The sequence below is a fragment of the Artemia franciscana genome, chromosome 9 (genome assembly GCF_032884065.1).
Source record: "Artemia franciscana chromosome 9, ASM3288406v1, whole genome shotgun sequence".
In the NCBI taxonomy this organism is placed as follows: Eukaryota; Metazoa; Arthropoda; class Branchiopoda; order Anostraca; family Artemiidae; genus Artemia; species Artemia franciscana.
In genome coordinates this window covers 11,801,203-11,817,067 of record NC_088871.1, presented here as the reverse complement: position 1 = coordinate 11,817,067, position 15,865 = coordinate 11,801,203, and the positions used below count along the sequence as shown (strand labels likewise).

General features: G+C 34.9%; 1 protein-coding gene across 1 annotated transcript in view; it reads right to left on the bottom strand.

Annotated features, from left to right (window-relative positions):
* The window catches only part of LOC136031003 (RNA polymerase II elongation factor ELL-like), a 99,319-nt gene that overhangs the window by 34,756 nt on the left and 48,698 nt on the right, over nucleotides 1-15,865 (bottom strand). The window lies entirely within an intron of this gene.

Here is a 15,865-nt window from a genome sequence, read left to right as displayed (position 1 = left end):
CACTGTCAAGTGTTGACAATAAGATAGTCAGTACATAGCTTTTAGGTTCCAAATTAGTCATTGTTGGCAATAAGATAGTCGGTACACAGCTTTTAGGTCCCAAGTTATTTGAAACAAACAAAAAAATCAAGGCAAGCTGACTGTAGGCTATAATTAGGAAGCCACAAAGTGCCTTGCTATTAAGGAAGCCTTGGCGATCATTTTTCCTCAAAGCAAGAAACAGGAACTTATTTTACTTGAAGTAGCACAAGAATAACAAATCCATGACGTTTAATCAATCATTTAGTATACTTCCAGAAATAATATAATTGACCAAGTTTACGCTAATAAAAAGCTATATGCGTTTTGATAAGCGATAAACTTTATTTGTAGTCGCATTATATATAAGTTGAACCAATAATTTATCGCGAAACTGATTAAAATCATTTCAACACTAACGGAATTCAGTTCAGTGACAGCTAGGGTGACTTGGACTTGATCTAAATGAACAAAAACTCTGGTGTATCTTTGAAAAACCTTAATTAAATAGTACAGAGGGGGCCGCCATAGCATAACGATGGGATAAAAGAATTATTGAGAGGTGACCAGTACTAAGTGTGGTGGGATTAAGCTGTGTTTTCGTCCGTTAAGAGTTGTCCTTAGCAGTGCAACATCGAAGGAGTATCAAATGACACTTGGAGTGTCTCAAGGATCCGGACTAAGGTCAACTATGACAATCTAGGAAATAAATTTTATATTTCCGCTGAAGATACGGAAACGCACACCAAATTTCTGACATATTGTGATTCCAGCAAAATCTCTTTAGAGCTCCAAGCTGATATTAGAAGATGGTCACTCAGCCAAATACATTGCAAGTCAATTTCAACGCAAAAAAAAAGAAAAGACCAAAATTAACAGCATTTCGCTTATAAAGGTGAGCCTACTATTAATTTTGAGCCATCGAGTCTCTTAGAGTTGAGTATCACTTTGAATTTCTCTTTGTCAGATCTTTTGAGTAGACTGATATCATTTTGTTTCAAAAAACTGGTAGGTTTTGAAGGTCAAACTATTTGATTGACTAATGGCTTGAAAAAATGCAAACGCTAGATAGCGTTGGTAGCTCTTGTCAAAACTAGCGTCAGTTTCCATTGTTGTCAGTTACAAAGACTGGAATATGCTTTGTTCAGGATGTTTTTCAACTGTCAACGAGACATCAGAAGCCACTGATTTAATTTTGATTTTTTTTTTTTTTTTTTTTCGTTTTGAAGAATATGAATGTCAAATTTTACAAATCTACCAAGCAATTGTTTTGGCAGATTGATAAAGCTTGGTAGAACAATGTAACATAATTTCATATTAATTCTGTAGCTTGAATATTTTTAACGGCTTGGCATCTAAAGAAAACGTTGGCTCTTCGTCTCGTCCAGAGAAAAATTAGAGCTAAAAATCAACAAACGAATATTATTAAATAATAAATTAACAAAATTTAAATAGGACAGGTGGCTTTTCCCGGATAAACAACCAGTGAAATAAAAACAGCCTTGACAGAAATACCTTTACCTTTGCATTAATTATATATCCCCCTTGCAACAGCCAGGAATCGAAGATCAAAGTTGGCTAGGAGCCGCCCCCCTCGAAATATTTGTTCGAGCGGAAAAACTAACAAAAGTGCATATAAACAATTTGTTGAAGCGTTTTCTAATTTTTGTTCACCTCCCCCAACCCCCGAACAAAGATCCTGGATACGGCCCTGCCAAAAATCGAGTGAAACATTGGTAGTAAAAAATATAGTCTATTGTAATGGCTAAGATAACAGAGCCACAACCAGGTCTTTGGCAATAAATAAGGATCGCTTGAAACCTCAGTTTTAACATTAAAAGAACTTCCTGCAAGACCATAAATTATTGTGAAATTAATCTAGAAACTACAAGAAAATTCCAACTGATATTGGATTTTAAATAAATTGAAAGTTAGTGAAAGAAATTTAATCCTTATTTTCAGAATAACAGTGACATTATTGAACTGCAAATAACGCTAATACTATTTTAAAAATTTTTGAGCATAACGAAACATAATTCTCCTTAGCAACAGAAAATTTCAAAAGCCTTTGAGAATTTATGCGAGAGTCTATTATTAAATGAAACATCTTTTAAATCATTATCAAACAATTTTTTTTTGGTTTCCGGACAAAGTTAATATAAAAGCTGTTTCATGTCGTGGAACTTAATGTTCAGACCCTATTTAGGGAGAGATATAAGCAGGAATGTATTTGGGTGGGAGGATTACTAGCCTACCAAAAAAATTAACAACAAGAAAAATATAACAAACTGTAGGTACAATCGTAAAACTCATGATGTATAAGGGAGGTGTGTACCCGGAGGCCTTCTACGTGCATAAAAACTGGTAGTCACTCTCGAGAAAGGACAAAAAAATGCGTAGATAAATATATTTACGTCTGATTTTTTTTTCTGATGACTTTATTATATTTTAAGTACGACATTGCACAACTCGTCACCGGAGAAAAAAATTTATGTTCAGCTGTATAACTATAGAAAAGGTCTGGGTACTTGTTCATTATTAACCGGTTTATACCCATCAGTATTTGAAAAAAAAATTAGATTAGGCTCAGTTGAAACTTACGTTGTAGAAATTATTTTCATTAAATGCTTAATATATAGAGATGGTATTTTGGTTGGTTTAGATTATGTTAGGTATTTAATATGATGCGTTCTGGAGACAGATGATTATTACCAAAATTCTCTGTTGGAGTTTCCATAATTTTGTAACTAAAGTATTATATTTTCATCATATTTACGTATATTTCATTATGATTGACCTAACTTTACTTCTTGGGTGTGTTCTGAACAATGGACACATACCAAGATCGGTTTTTAGCTATTAGTCCATGCTCTTATACCATTCTTTTTTAAATTACATTTATTTTCAAGTTTATCCCCCCCCCCTTCGTCACCCTGCATAAATTCCAATAAATGAAGAAATTTGGAGAATTGCTCCTTTCTTCCTGCAGAGAAGCATAAAGCAATTTATTAGCCATTAAAACAAAAAGTTACTAACCCAAAACTCATATTAATAAAACCGCTTTAGGCTTAGCCATGAACTTTACAACTCGCACATGACATCATTATATCATTTTAACTTGTCTAATTTAAACAATCAGAGATCGCGGAAATTATATTCAGGTAAATAGATTAGTATCACATGCATATATAAATAAGAGAACGAAAGTGCAGTAGTTCGTCAAAATCCCCCAAAACAAACGAGGCGTAATCAACTACGAGGCACTATCCATTCTCCGCCACCAGGTGCACCACCTCTTCACCCAGGTCACACTAAACTTCACGCGAGGAGATCTAGAGCCCTTTTTATCGGACAGAATGAGTAGGAGAGCACTAATCACCCTTGAAATTCCCATGACCCCATATGACGTTTGACCAAGATTTTACGACATTTTGTATCCTCAGGGACAAGGGGGCCCAATCCCCCAAATAGCGTATTTAACAATAGGCTATCTAGATACATATTATTGCAGAAAAGAGGGAACGTCACACCATTTTTACATCACAATCGTGCATGAATTTGTTGTCTGTAAAGTTGGAGAACAGAAGCAAGCCTCCGATCCAAAACCTCACATATATAAACATTGTGTACCGCTTTTAAACCGTTGTCATTTAATGGTAATCTTCTGGTAATGGTTTCAACAAATAAATGTAAATCCTTTAAGACGAATAAATTTAATGGTGATGAAATAGAAGGTTGAGATAGGTTGAAATAGAAAAGGGCCTGAAGCATTTCTATGCCTATTCACTCTTGATGCTAAAATATTACTCACTTCCCTAAGAAACAAAAAAGTAATGGAGTTTAGTAAGCACAATGTGCCTTTTTTGAGGGAAGTTGACTTTGTAACTTCGAAACGGGTAACCAAACAGGGTGCATCCCAATACGGTGGTTACGGCCCCACCACAAAAGGATAGGCATTGATTGAACATCGTCTTGACAGCCACGGGTTAACTTCACATGAAAAGTGCAAACGAAGACGCGGCCTTACAAAGCCCATTGTCATATAAATTTGACACAAACATAATAGAAAATATAGCTGAAATTACCTACAATGGATAGTCATATTTATTACCAGAGTAGATGTAACTTACAAGACTGAGTATTGGCTCCTCGGCGTCATCTAGCGTATGGCGTTTCTTACCTTTTTGTTCAGTGTAAAAATGAGGAAATAAGTTCAACTGGTGCAATTGTTAAAACGTGTAGTAACAATTATCTGATATCAGTTCAAGAAAGAAGCATGATTAAAAGGCATGAAAAAAAAAGCCAAACACTAGATGGCGCTGGTAGCTTTTGTCAAAACTAGCGTCAGTTGCCATTCTTGTCAGTTATAAAGACTGGAATATACTTTGTTCAGGATGTTTTTCAACTGTCAACGAGACATCAGAGGCCAGGGATTTGATTTCGATTAATTTTTTCTTGGTTCTAAAGAATGTGAATATCAAATTTTGCAAATCTACCAAGCAATCGTTTTGGCCGATTGATAAAACTTGGTAGAACTCTGTGACGTAATTTCATATTAATTCTGCAGCTTGAATATTTTTAACGACTTTAGCATCAAAAGAAAACGTTGGCTCTTCGTCTCGTCCAGAGAAAAATTAGAGCTAAAAACTAAAAAACAAATAATAGTAAATAATAAATTAGCAAAATTTAAACAGGACAGGTGGCTTTTACCGGATAAACAACTAGTAAAACAAAAATAACCTTGCAAAAAAATACCTTCACCTTAGCATTAATTATATATCCCCCTTACAACACCCAGGAATTGAACCGCGGCACCCACGATTTGCAGGCACTGCTTTATCCGCTCAGCCACCACAAGGGTATGTTTCCCTTTGCATCTGAAGGGACAACTTGAGAATGATGTTTTATAGCTGTGTAGCTAGCTTTCAACTCGTAAATAAAAGATAAGGCTTCATAGATCAATTTATCATTGGAAATTGGAAATTTGAATAGCTCCGAACTACGCATACAGCTCGCAGTTATGTGAGTTACGTAGCGAGGGTTGAAGCGAGGGAACCCCCCTTATAAACGGAAAATTTTCTGTTCGTTTTAAGTCTCAATGCTGCTCCTTACTTTCTGTCATAAAATCTTGTTTTGTTTTCTTTCTTTTTTTTTTTAGTTTCTGACCGTTTTTCAAATCATGTCAGGAAACACCCTGCTGAAAAAACCAAGTAGCAGTCACATAAAAAGCATTTTTCCGTGTCTACTCTATTCTAAAGCTATAACATAACGGTTTTTGAATTTCCGAAGGCACATTGTGATTGAATAATGAAAACATAAAACATGACTGAAGAGAATTCAGAAAATTCAGATTGAAAACATGAGTCAACAATGTTCCATTTCATCAGCAAATTCTTTTTTAAGTTGCCATTAAGTGTGGAAAACTCAGATGGCACTAGAATTCTTTTGGCTTCTGAAGCCAGAACGGACCGCCCCAATGAATGGCGATTCATGCATATTTGGTCGTGTAGCCTGCCCCCTCAATTCCCAACTTTCATCTCTTTGGAAACAGGATTACTCAGGGATCTTTTAGTTGCTCGACGTGTTTTAATTATTTAACATTAATGAATTAAATACATTTAAACGATGTAGAACAACTAAAACTTGCTATACATTAGGTTACTTCCCATCAATGGGAGTCGAGTCCGTTCCTTCTAAGAACCAAGGAGGCTGTTTTGATCCCTCAGTTACGGTCTAACTTTAAATTCAAAGTACTAGACTCAGATATGCTAGGCGGTGCTGCAACGCGAGGTTTGAGTATATTTGTTATTGGTGAAATCATTGTATATATGAAGCTGAGATAGACGGCAATGAAATCGTTGGAGAGCCTACCCCGCAATACCACACTCCCTCACCCCAGGTACTTGTCCTGAAAAGGCCCGCCAAATAATAGCCCCCCCCCTTGAAGCAAAAGTACAAAAATGGTTCACTGGTGCCACCTCATTATCTCTTAATTCTTATCCCATTTCATTTTTCTACGCTACTGGGTAAATTATGAGAAGATTAAAGTCTCGAGACTTCCTAGACGACAGGGACGGAGTCCCCTCCAGCCACCCCATGGACTTGGCTAGCGCTAAACTATTATAAATAACTCCACAACATTGCGATTTTCGGAAAAAATACAGCTTTTCCTATACAACGCAGCAAAAACATTTTCAATTTATTATAAGCTTTTTATCTCCCATTGGTACTTGTGTCTTATAGCCACCACACACAAGTTCTATCGAGAAGTGAAGTTTGGTTAATGCTAATGAAATAAAACAAAATATGATGGAAATGTAACAATTAATCAACAAATTTAAAAAAAAAAATACAACAAAGAATTATGGATGGGGGGCCGCAAAGACCGCGTTGCATTAAATATGTAACCTAAACTAACCTTACCTAAACAAAATACCAACTAAATTTTTAATTAAAATATAGCTACGATGTAGTTTCCCACCGAGCCGAAGCTAATATTTTCTGGTATAAAGACCATGAAAACTGGTTATTTTCTCATGTTCGCGATACAAGATCTTGAGTGTGGTGGCTTCAAGACAAAATTAAACATCAAATAGCTTAGTAAATTTCCACATGAATTTCGTTAGATTTGAAAAAAAAAATGAATAGCTGTCCCAAAACCTTCAAAAAAAACACATTTTTTTCGCCAACAAAAAGCTGTTACTATAAGCTTTTATTTAGAGGGGGTAGCACTTCATAAAGCAGGTTATTAGGCGTAAATGTCCCAGCATTTCATCATTTTTTAACAGTTGAGAAAATCTGTCAGTAGAGGGGAGTGAAATTTCGAACTATTATAGACATTATAATATTTCTTCTAAATATACATGAATATTCTGCAGCTGATGGTTTTCATTATTTCTTTAATTTTCTCCTTTATATAGTAATATATATTATACAGTAAGAATATCCCCCACTCCATCCGCCTGTACAGTAAGATTTTTTCTCAGCTAATACATATGATACAGTAAGAATATCCCCCACCCCATCCTCCCTATAAAGTAATAATATTCCCTAGTTGACAGTATTCAATTATTCCTTTAATTTATCCGACTGTCTTTGATTGATCACTTTTTAGAGTACAGGAAGTTCAATTTTATCCAGTCAACCATATGTTTTTCGAAATTACAAAAACAGGTTTAACATAAATTAGCGTTTTTTTTTTTTTATGCTTATTTCGCAAAACTGAAACAACTGATTGTGCTTCGTTCATTTTTCTTATTCCATGTCAAACCACGTGATCGTGTATAGAGGTAAATTTAATGTCTTTTGAAGAAAATAATTGCAGTATTAAAACGGTGAAGCTTGATTTTTCTACTTCTATACCGAAGCATCAGCCTCGGGTTTCTTATCAATGACTTCAAAGAACATTGAAAACCAGCTTTTAATTGAAATAAGGGCTGCAATTTAAAAAGATATAGGAGGGCAATGATTTTTTTTTTTTTTGAAAGAAGTAGATATGAAAAAAAATAATCAAATTTAAGTAGTAGGGGGAGATTTTGTTTTCTTGCGATTTTTTCAATGGAAATACAAAAAAGTACATGCTAATTAAAAGAAACACCCTCAAGAATTACTCCTAGGTTGGATCTCAGAAAACTGGTTTCATAGCCACAAAGGCAAATGACTAGAGACAGAATGCACTGGACTTGTATAATTTGGGCTCTGTATTTCCATTAGGACTAGTGGGGTTTAGGTTAAGGGTGTTGTCTACATACTTTACCCCCCCCCCTAATGTGCCAAATTATATTATTATATAGACTAAAGGTTATATTTCATTGTGATTAAGCCAACTTCAATTCTTGGGTCTGTTTCGTTTAAGTAACAAGCAGCAAAAAAGATTCAAAATTAAGAAGAGGATCACTGTCTCCTGACCCCTCCCCAAATTGACACCCCTGGTTGAAATAAGCCAAACAGTTTGACATCCATCTAAAACGCAGACTTTTATATTCCGGCTTCGGCAATTGTGGGGGCCCTTCAGACAAGAAAAATAAAAAGCGTTAATTGTTTTTTGGTTTGTTTGTTTAGTTTCTTTTTAACAGGGCTGGGACAGAGCTTATCAAACCACTGATCGTCATACATACGACAAGGGCTTTTTTTTTGGTTTGTCTTTTTTTTGGTTAATTGTTTTTTGGTTTGTTTGTTTAGTTTCTTTTTAACAGGGCTGGGACAGAGCTTATCAAACCACTGATCGTCATACATACGACAAGGGCTTTTTTTTTATTAAGTCTTATTGCCCTTTAGAATTAGTAAGAGATCTTAGGCTACTATAGTAAGACACTTTTTTTGGCCATTATGTGCCGTGAGAAAAAAAAAACTTTGGCCAAGACAGAAGTTCTATGGAGGGAAAGTTATGAGATAGTCAATCGGTTTAAAGTTGTCGAAAAGCAATGTATAAGAAATACTCAGTTACTCAGAACATATTGCCACTCAGTGGCATATTCGTCCTCAATCATATATGCAGCAAGCATAAAATGGACGGATATTGTCAATATTTGAAATTCGTTGTGATGAAATATAAAGAGATAATGGTCCAAAGGTTTACCGAAAAACCTTTTGGTACTCGTGTCTTACAGCAACCACACCAACACCGTATCAATGACGGGGTTAGGGGGGTTTGAATCCCCCCTCCCGAATTTTTTTGTCGGACTAGTAAAAACGTAGCAAAAATGAATATTAACAAATTTTTAATGCATTTTTTAAAAGTTTTGTTTGTAGCTACACCAGAAAAAATTCTTTTGTACCCCCCCCTCTCCAGAAAAACTATGAACACGGCCCTAGACCATACTCATGTTTTTCATCTGAGTAAAACCGGTTTATCCGTCTGCAATCGATGTTATTAGCTTAGTTTCATTGATAAAACTACGATTCATGTATATTTTAATTAAAAATTCAATATATAGAGTTGTTTAGGTGATATATTTAATATAATGCTTTCTGGGCACCCTGCTTTCCATAATTCTCTGTTGTAGTTCCCGTAATTATGTTTATATTATATTTATATATATTATATCTAATTTAGTTTATATTATATTATATCTAAAGCATTATATTTTCACAATATTTTGATAAAGGCTATGTCATTGTGATTAACCAGACCTCACTTCTTGAGTGTGGTCGCTAAAAGACAAATAACATTTAAAAAATTCTTGCAATCTGGAACAATTAAACTTTAATGAATAAATAAAAATGCAGCACAGAGATTATTCCTGTACAAGCCAACATAGCAAGAGCATATGGTTTATCATCTTCCAGCTATTTTTTTCTCATAAAAATTAAATAAATCCAAAATGATTCAGATCACTGAAAGTGATAGTCAAACGAAAATTAGCGCCATATTTCAACCATATGACAAGTCAAACATCTTCAATCTCAGTAGCATTAATCAACTATCATAAAAGTAAGAATGAGCAATTTATAACATCTGCTTTGAAAAAAAGTAAACCTAATGACACAATTATTGATGAACTTTCTTTTGGAGGGAAACCTTTAAAGTCCATGCCCTCGGGTTGTTATCACAAAACAAATATATACAAGGGAAGTAACCGGGTTCGAAATTCGCCCCTAGCTTTTGTATGATTCGAAAAAATTATACCCCCCCCCCGAACAAAAATTTTGCATACAGACTTGATCCAGTAAGAAGAACGAGTTTTTTCGGTCATAACATCTTTTACAAGTAAACTCTCAATGTTCTCATGCACTCCCTCCTTCGTATATACATGTATAATGGAACCGAAGATACTAGGCTAAAAAGAACTGGGGGTGAAAAAACTCTCGAAGGTTATAGAGGCCTTTAAAAGAGACAAGAATCCAATACTACCTAATGTAGGCTAAATTAGTTATATTTAAACTTATTGCAAACCAGCTATTCAACTTCTGTAGGCTTTAGACCGGAAAAAATAGGAGAAATATTTTATGGATCGGCTGCCACCTCAGAAAGAAATAAAAACTGATATGGTTAGCATTTTATATATTAAATTAATCGCAAAGCCAAGGTGTCGCGGACCGTAGGTCGCAATACATGATTATAAAAAAAAAAACGATGCATAGTTTTATTAAAAACAACAATATTCACTTCAGGACCATTTGAGTTTTTTTTGTTTTTTTTTAATTTAAAAATCAAGAACAGAATCCAATCTTCTGTTGCATTTCGAAACCTACTCTAATTTATATATATATATATATATATATATATATATATATATATATATATATATATATATATATATATATATATATATATATATATATATATATATATATATATATATATATTGAAATATATTGAATTCAATAATACCTTCTTGGCATGAGTTAGTTTCCAATGTAAATCACCTTTGACTGGGAAATTAGAATTTCCGAATTATTAGGTTCGGCCTCAAAAAAAAAATAATAACAATAGAAAAAAACACCGTCAGCCACAGTTCATTGAAATAATTTCGTAATAAACAGTTGTCTTGTGTCCAATAACTTGAAAGACATAACTTCCTTTGGTGATTAATACTCCCCCTCAGCAAGCACGAAGCAGGTTGGAGATTCGTACGTTTACGTCCCACCCAAGCCGAACTCAAAATAGAAAAGGTATATTATTAAGATGTTTCAGATAACTCGTCCATTTCTTGGTTTTCTCAAATTAGCCCCCCCCCCCCTCACCCACCCTTCCTTCTCTGGAATAAATACCTTCCAAGAGGCCTTAGATAGTTTGGTATTTGTTAATTAAACGAAAGACAGGCAAGAACTACGCTTAGGTTAGATCTCAGAAAACCGGCTTTATAGCCACAAAGACCAGTGACGGGTGATAGAATGCATTGGACTTATAAAATTTCACATTAGGGGGGTAGAAGTAAGGTTAGATTGGGGACGCTGTCCAAATACTTTACCCCCCCCCCTAATGTGCCAAATTATATTATTACATAAACTAAAGGTTATATCAAAGTTATATTTCGTTAGGATTAACCTGACTTCACTTCTTGGGTGTGTTCTGTTTATTTAACAAGTACCTATAGTTTTTTACCCAATATTTTTACCTCAAACTCCTGAAATTGAAGAAAAACCCACAGGCTCCCCGTAAAATGTCAACGATACAACCCTGTTAAACGGATAGGTAAAGAGCAGATTTGAGACTTCTTATGAGAAAATGCGCATAAATAAAATATGCCACCTTGAGTGAGTCTTGTAGCCAATAGTAACCATATTTCTATAGAAAAAAAAACGCTTTCTTTGCAATTTTAGAAATAATTACGTGTACTTGGTGCACAATACCAGCTTTTCTGTACCTATCTCAGTATACTACGATATTTATTAGGATGCAGAAATTCATTAAAAAAGAATTTGTTCCAACTCGTGCTTTTATGTAAAAAATAATTACAGCAATCTATAAAATCTAAAGCAATTTTTCGCATCAGTTCTTCCCCAAGGTACCTCCCCTCTGTTTTGGGAATTTCAATCTTGCAGACCATTACGGAAAAAAATCACCGCCAACGTAAGTTCATTGTATTAATTACGCAACAGGCAATCAGACTATAATCAGCAGAGAAAAGACGTAATCTTCTCTGGAGACGTAAATATGTTCATAAACAATTCAAAGTGTTTACTGAAATCTATTTCCATTTTGAAACGCGTCAGACAGTCAAGTATATATTATGGAGGGGGAGTTGGGCTTTCGCTTCCGAAAATACTGAGATAGACTACAAATTGAAGTTGATTTGTTGCATTAGTACGAAGCCATTGAAAAGCAGAGATGCACAAAACCAAAAAATATATTAACTTATTGAAAAAAATACTTTAACCAGAAACTTATATTTAAATTTTATATTCTTCTTTTCCATTAAGAAGAATGAACAACCATGTAAGGCTGGTTCGATTACAAGAACATAAGCAATAATTTCTAAACGACTTTGAATTAAAACAAACATCTACGAATATTATGCAACATGTAAGATACTAAAGAAATATGCACATTTCAGCTATTGGTAATAAGGAAGAACCACTTTTCAGAACGGGGAGAGGGGGATAAGAGAGTGTATTTCACGCAAATGTTTATTTTCTTAGTTGGGTGTCCTGGAGCTGTGGGTACAATTCCTGTTGTGGCAACTTTTTCACAACTTATAATTCTTCATCATAGGTAAAAAAAAAAATCGAAGGGCCAGGGTTACCACGACACAAACACCATCTTTTGGAAGCTAATCATTTAAGAAGCTGAAAATGTTCTTTGGGGACCCAACATATTCATTTTTACGCCTTTATTCAACTTTGTTTGTTTAGAGGTCGAAATTTTCGCAGATAAATCATCAAAAGACATAATGATCACTGACAAACATAATATTAATAGCATACAATTAATGATATGGCTATTGTTGCTCGAAGGAGAGGTAGGCGTGGTACCGGCATTAAGTTTTAAAGACAAAATGAACAGTAAAGAATTACTCACTGGAACCAGAAAACATTTACTATTCTGTCCTTAAAGATTTCCCATAGACCAAAAAAGTAAAATAAAAATGTTTTTAAAAATATTCAAAACCATGAGAAATTTTCTCTGCTACATGGGAAGATTTAATTACTTATAACTACAAACGAAAGCATGTGGTAGTCTTGACTTAATCTATAACTATACAAGGTCAAATGTATCTTCCATGACCATTTCAGGCTTTCATCTCTAAAAATTCAATTTTTCGGTAAAAGGAAAAAAATTAAATGTATTAGGGGATTGTACACGTTTCTAATGTTCTAAAAATTCAATTTTTCGGGTAAAATGGAAAAAAAAACATCTAAGTGCGTTTGGCGATAAAACACTTCTGTTCCTAGTAGGCCTACACGCGTATAATATTCAACTCATTACGTCGAATTCCAGAACCCTCTTCAAATAAAGCTATGCTCCTCTGCTATTGATTATTAATTGTCGGTCATTAATTCAAGAACATTGAATTAGTATTAATGTGAATAATATTCTCCGTAAAAAGCAGCCTCACGCATCTATCGATCCTCTCCCGTTTTTCAAGGTCGAAAAAGTTATTTTTCTTGTCTTTAATTCGGATGTATATTTGACTATGATAAATATAATCTTAATCATGCAAAAAGTAGAGAAAGCATTAGGACGCATGATGTTGAAAGTTCTTGAGCTTTCCATTACGAACTTTTCTTTCAACTGGCCACAACCATAATAGTTTTAGAAAGTTCTTGTGTCATTATGAAGAGTCGAAGGTGATTGGGAGGCACCCAACCTCCCTTCTACAACTTTTTTGCCCTAAGACAACCCATTGGCCCCCCATGGCATCGGATCAAAATTTTGTTATAGCTATTTCGATCAACGGCCTTCCAGTGGTTACTTTCAGGATCTATGACGGGTGATCGTGCAAAAAAATACCCTATTCGTGCAAGTCGAGCGGGAAGATACCGAGAAGACCCTAAGAGCCCTTGTGAATCCCTAGGTGCCTCTGGAGGCACAGGAGGACCTAAGGTCTAGGAATTTTAATCTGAGGTGTCAAAATTTCAAAAACAGTGCTGCAGCTGGTCTATCCTACACAGACAACTTTTGGCAGAAAAGGTGGGAGTGTCGCAAATTGTTTAAACCGGAAAGTTGCAGAATCTTTAAATATGTGTAATTGAAGGTACAGATTATGTCCAATAGCTATCTACACATCCTTCTCAGCTTCAATTCGGATGTACATTTTATCATGTTAATTATAGCAATAATTAGAAGAGAAAACAATAGGTCGCGTGATTTACTATCTCGAAACTTTTACGAGCTTTCCATGGTTACTCGCCACTAACATAATAATTTTTCACAGCATAAAATATGATTTTACAACTCCATTTTTGCATGCATTACACAAACAATAGACCAACCGTAGATTCTTGTGTGTAGATTGTTTTGGGTAGGTAGGCTCGTTATTCTTACAAGGATCCACCAGCAGGAAAATCTGTATAGCTTTGCTAAGAAAAAAGAGAAAAAAATCGCTAAACTTCCTTCAATTATAACACGTAAGGATTAATCCAGAAATAGGCATGTCTAACATTAAAGGGCCGTATTCAGGATTTTCATTCGGAAGGGGGGATTATATAAGAAAAATCCAGAGAGAATCGCAAAAATATTGAGTGATTATCAAGATGTATGAGCCTAGAATTTGGGATGTTAAAATGGACCCCCCCCCCCATGTGCAAACATATAGCCCAAATTACAGATTTACCGTGTGTTTTTCCGTTTCTTGATTTCGTCATTGTTGATTCAATTTACGGGTGCAAGTGACACATGACAAAATACATTGGAAATATAGGCTATAATTGATTATATATTTGCACAATAGGATGGGGGGGGGGTAAAGCAGATTAGTCTTGAAGTCAAAATGCGCGAACTAAAATCACCCTGCATATTATGAATTAAGAATTGTTTTCTTAACATGTTTCCTTCTCAACAGCCCCAATTTAGGCGTATACTTATCAAGATAATTTAGGTATACAAATATTTTGTTTGCGATTTTTTTTTTTTTTTCTTTTTTGCTTTGTACGATTCGGACGAAATTCCGAGGAAGGGGTTCGAACCAGGTACCTTCCCCCCTGGATATGGTCATGCTTGTGAGCCAATTTTCTTCAACTTTTCCGAGGAGGGGTTGCTTTTCAAATTTTATTCAAAGGGAAGGGACCCCTCCCACCCCCCTTGTTGAATATTTTAAGTGACACAAAACAGACAAAAAGCACATTAATCAACCGAATCTGGAGGATGAGGTTCCCAAATTGACAATAATTTATCCTTCATCCTTCCTCTAAGCAATCGTTGATGTAACAATAGACTCCATAATTTGTTTATCTCTTCCAGACAAACTGTAGGTGGTTGTTTCCACAACTTCTCCAATGATGAAAAGAAAGCTTCGCCCTCTCTGCTTACGCACTTGGAGTATCCTTCGCCCACGCAAATACGTGAATGACTAAGGACCTGTTGCTGATTTAAAACCATATAACATTCTATTTGCGTAGCGAGAATAAATATCACGCTTTTAGGCTAGGATACTCTAGCATACAGAGGACAGATTAATGTGGGACAAAAGACTTTTTTTGTCGACTCTTTATTTGGCTAAGAAAAACTTTGGAAGTGCTTGGCCATTAACTTCCTACTGTTTTAAGATTGTCAACTGGGGAGTGGGGCATTTGCCTCTGGGTTTAGAAAAATGCCTTTTGTGATATTTTCATGGAAAAAAAGGGAAAGAAACAAAAAATTATCCCTTTTGATTTTGGAAAATTGCCCCCCCCCAGTATTTCTTGTGAATTGATGTCACTGTACCGTTTTCTTTTTTCTGGAACAAACTGGCCTAACGCTTTGCAACATCAATTTGAGCGAATCTTACCCACAGGATGTTCTTTATTACTACACAATTGTAAAATATATTTTAAATATATTTTAAACGAAAACTGTCGGATAATATACAAGTTACTTCTTAAAAAATACATAACATTTAATTTAACAAATCCAAATACAAGATTTCTTTCTCTTCTTATTACCTGATTCACAATAAAAGCTCACAAAACAGAGAACTTACTTGTAGAAAAATGTTCTGACTCAAAAATGTGTCGTTCTTAATACTGGCTTAAAATTTTATACAAAAGGACCAATCTGGACGTGCTCTTTTTATTGGCTCAAAATTTGACGTAACAACAAAAGGTAAAAAGGCGGTGTTGTTTGGCTTCCCTTTCTGACATCGTTCCAGGAATAATCTGATTGGCTTTCGAAAAGATCACGGAAGTAAACCAATGAAAACAGAGGACACTTTTTAACTCCGAAGCATAGGAAAGTCATCTCTCTTTCCCTGTTTGATTATTAAAA